The 4,541-nt window shown below is 45.6% G+C and overlaps 1 protein-coding gene across 1 annotated transcript in view; it reads left to right on the top strand.

Moving 5' to 3' along the window:
* ATG7 (autophagy related 7) overlaps positions 1-4,541 on the top strand; it is a 222,420-nt gene that overhangs the window by 131,793 nt on the left and 86,086 nt on the right. The gene's annotated exons all lie outside the window — the stretch shown is intronic.

Below are 4,541 nucleotides of genomic sequence, written 5' to 3'. Positions count from 1 at the left end.
AAAAAAAAAAAAAAAAGTTTTCTAAAATTCACTGCCTAACATCAGGTTATGGGTATTTATAACATATCACATGTGAGCAACATCTGACACATATTTTTCAGAGTGTATTTACTTGCATTTATCCAATTGATCATCACAATAATCATTTTCAATGAAAAACCTTTTGTAGCTATCTGTATCCTGGTTATAAATCACAGAAACCAAACACTTGAACTGGTTTTGGTATTGCTTCATGAAACCAGGTCATGGAATCCTGGCCCCAAGCATTCTAGAGTTAATGTCAAGACCATCCTTGTCTTTAGTCCTTATCTCTGTTCTCTCTCTTTTGGCTCTGTTCTCTATCTCTTACTGCCAACATGTTCTTTTTGTCCATATGTACGGAGAGATGTGGCCCCAAACCCCAATAAGAAATGTTTCCAACTGGCACCAAAAGGAGAATCCGAGATAAGGACTGTGATTGGCCATGCCTAGGTCACATGCTTGCAATAGGAAGAGAAGGGCTGCTATGATTGGCCAGGTTGGGCCAGGGGCAGAGTGTGGTGATTGGCAGCCTTCCTCAGAACCACATGGTTGGAGAGGTCTTTCCCAAAGGCAGGAGTGGATGTGTGTGGGTAGGTGTTTGATACACATTGATACATTGTAAGTCCATTCTACTTTATCCTATGTATGTTCCTGTCAAAGAATTCCACTTTTCTATGAGCAATTCATATTAAGGAGTTGAGTGCAAAGCATGGAATTCCAGTCCCCAGGTTTACCCTTAAGCTTGTCTCACCATGCTTTCTAGATCTACCCTGTCTTCTCACCTACCCACACGTGCCAAAAAAGAAAAGAATTTTTTTTAATTTTAATTTTTTTGTTTTTGTTTGAGGCAGAGTCTCACTATGTCACCCTCAGTAGAGTACCGTTGTGTGGCAGGTCACAGCAACCTCAAACTCTTGGGCTCTAGTGATTCTCTTGCCTTAGCCTCCCAAATAGCTGGCACTACAGGCATCCACCACAATGCCAGCTATATTTTTGTTGTTGTCATTATTGTTTAGCAGGCCCTGGGCCGGGTTTGAGCCTGCCAGCCCCAGTATATGTGGCCAGTGCCCTAACCACTGAGCTACAGGCACCAAACCCAGAAAATAATTCTTTATTCATGAAGTCTTTTAGCAAACTGGCTGCATAGGCTCCCACACTGCTGCCCCCTTAAAGAAGGAAAGTAATGTCTCTGAGATCAGAGCATAGTGCTTCTTCCGTTCTCCAGAGTACACAGAAGTCTCATTCTAGGTTGAGACTTGGCTACTCCTTCCTCCAAGCTTCTGTGCACGGTCGCCAGGCCACCTCTTGCAGTGGGAAAAGCAGTTTCGGCTGCTTCAGCTGACTGACTGGGAGCCTGGGAGCCAGGAGCCTGAGGTCGGCGCCAGGAGCCTGAGGTCGGCGCCAGGCTTTGTCTTTCAGTTCAGATGGCCATGGTCTGTAACAGCGTCTCTACAACAGTTGCCTTTAGTGTCCTCAACAGTCTAAAAAAAATTATCTGCTGTGATTAAACTTGTTGATAGACCAGATCTGTAATTAGGAACATAACCGACACAATACAGGCCTTACACAAATGAACAGTTGTGGGACATTACTGGCCCCTGTGGATTATTTTCCTCAAGAGAAGGATGGCGGGAAACCTGGTTGCTGTTGAACAAATTGCTACCAGATGTAGATTTCAGTAAATACCAGGCTCTTGTTCCCCTGCCTGAAGGTGCTATGAACGTCTTGGGGCAGCAGAGCAGTCGGTAAACTGGGACTGTTAGGGTATGAATGGAGGCTGTTGATGTTCCCCACCCCTGGAGGTTTGTCCACAGAATGTGAGGCAGACCCTGGGGGCTTCCCTCCCCTACCTCACACTTTACACCCGAGTAATAGACTTAAAATGTAGCAGCCAGACCCCAGGGAACCTGAAAGAAGCCCAAGACTGTAGTTAAAATGTCATGGGAAGAGTCCTGGTGATGGGGGTTGTGGATGACATGAACAGAGCCCACTGTCCTTACTGTCACTGACCTGATAAATGGGAGGGAGATAGGCATTAAAGCAGTCATTGCCGATGAACAGTGGACAGGTCTGCCAAGGAATGCAGTATGAACTTGTGGCAGTATGAATGCACTATGAACTCTTGCTTGTGGCTATTTAATAGAAAATCGAGCACCAAAGGGCTGGCTGGCCTATATCTGACAAACATGTTTGCATCATCAGTTAACTATGTGGTTTTCTAATCCTCTCCTCCCAATTAGATGTTAAGCTTCTGGAGAGCAAGGACCCCTTTATGCCCTCGTAGACTAACAGGTGCTATCGACACGAGTACTCAGAAAAACGTGTGTTTTTCTCAGCCTCCCAAGTAGCTGGGACCACAGGCGCCTGCCACAACGCCTGGCTATTTTTTGGTTGCAGCCGTCATTGTTGTTTTTGGCGGGCCCAGGCTGGATTCGAACCCGCCACCTTAGGTGTATGTGGCTGACGCCTTAGCCACTTGAGCCACAGGCACCGAGCCTCTTTCTTTCTTTTTTTTGAGACAGAGTCTCACTATGTTGCCCTGGGTAGAGTGCCGTGGTGTCATAGTAACCTCAAACCCTTGGGCTTAAGTGATTCTCTTGGATCAGCCTCCCAAGTAGCTGGGACTACAGGTGCCTGCCACAATGCCCGGCTTTTTTTTGGTTGTAGTTGTCGTTGTTTGGCAGGCCCAGGCTGGATTCGAACCCGCCAGCTCCAGCGTATGGGGCTGGTGCCCTAGCTGCTGAGCTACAACATTTTCGTTTTAAATTGTACGTAAGAGTTGAACAGGCATGGAAGCCCTGGAAGTGGAGTAAGTTCAACGGCCTCAAGTTTGTGTTTGGCTCTCAGTTGACAAAATCTCTGCTTTGCCTTGAACTCCTGGGGGACTGCCCTCTGACAGGGGGATCTGCTTCTCCTCTGGACATTGGTGATGTAATGGCCGACCTCAGAGAGCTTGCTCTGTCCCAGATACTGTACTAAGTATCTATTTGGATTATCTCATTAAATCTTCATAAAACCACTTTATTTCACGGTTCAGGAGATTGAGGCACATGGAAGGTAAGTAAGTCGTCCAAGGTCACATAGTAAGAGTTAGAGCCGAGTAGCTTGGCTCCAAAGCCTGTGTCCTTAGGTACTTGGCAGTGCCTGTCTTAGGTGTTAGCTGGTTGAATTCTTCTTAAGTGACAGGACATTGTATGTTTAACCATGATTTTCATATTCCTCAAACCTCTGTTCTCTAGCTTTGTGCTTTGGTAGGTCATCTAGTTCCTTAATTCCTACCTCTCCAGCTCAGAAACTCAATTTTGCTAGTTAATAAAGATTCTCTGGGACTAACTCCCCCGAACCAAACTCAGGAGAGATTGATGGCGTACACACAAGGCAGTTCAGTTTGCTCTGTCTCCCCATATAGATGGGGACTCAGCTGCTCACGTAAGGTTCAGTGCTCACCTTAGGGAGCTTTGACTCCTCACTTACCACAGACACCTGTTCTCCACAGGTCCTGTCTGGCCTGTTTCTAGACAGTTGCAACTCCCCATGGGCCCTGCTACCATCTGTGAATAGTCGTCTAGAGTTATATAGGTTCTAGGTTTCTTAGTTAAAATCTTATTTTGTGAGACCACTGCTTCGTCATTTTGACTGAAACCGGAATTCCCCATCTCCTCAAGTGCTTTTCCTACTACACTTTAGATGAATAACACATGGCTGCTGTCCTCCAGGGCATTGCCCGCTCTACTAATTCCATCTTCCAAAGGCTACTCTGCTTTTTCAAGGTCTGTAGAGAGACCTCAGTATACACCCCTCCCCTTGCAGGTGCTAAATACAGTCATTATGGCACAAGAACATCTCAAATACTTTATTGGAAACCTAGGAGGACTATTCCTTTGATCTTAATGGATTGAAAAAGATGATATGGATGCATATGTTAAAAAACAACGAACTTCTGAATTTTTACCAAAGACGATGTCTTTTGAAAAGGTCAGGTCAGCTATGGGTACTTGATGAAGCAGAAGCAAAGATCCAATCAGCACATGAGACAGCCTCTACCTCACTGGGGTCAGCCCATGGGAAACGATAGGTCTCTTGGCACGAGTTTATCACTAGTCCAAAGGGCCTTTGCCACCTAGTATGAGTGTGGCTTTTGTTTCCAAGAGAAAACCCTGGGATTTTGGTGCTTAGCAAATGTTTATTGTTGGACTACAAAGGCAGGCACAGATTTTACCCAAGTTTGTGATTCTCACCTAGCATAAGAACTGGCATCCATAGAAAATATAATATTTTTTAAATGAGATTCCATTTATATGAAGTGTTCAGAGCAGGCAACTCCCCAGAGACATAAAAATAGATCAGTGTTTAGGAGGGACTTGGGAGAAGGATCTGTGGAAAAATAGGGAGTGACTTCTACTGGGTCCTGGGTTTCTTTCTGGGATGATGGAGGCAGTGTGGAGTTAGGTAGTGATGATTGCAGCACTCTAGATACGCTGCAGACCACTGAGTCTGGGTTTCTTTCTGGGATGATGGAG

Source organism: Otolemur garnettii, unplaced genomic scaffold (genome assembly GCF_000181295.1).
Source record: "Otolemur garnettii isolate 467f Iridium unplaced genomic scaffold, OtoGar3 scaffold00101, whole genome shotgun sequence".
NCBI classification, from domain to species: domain Eukaryota; kingdom Metazoa; phylum Chordata; class Mammalia; order Primates; family Galagidae; genus Otolemur; species Otolemur garnettii.
The sequence above is the reverse complement of the archived record's forward strand: the minus strand, read 5'-3'. Positions and strand labels throughout refer to the sequence as shown.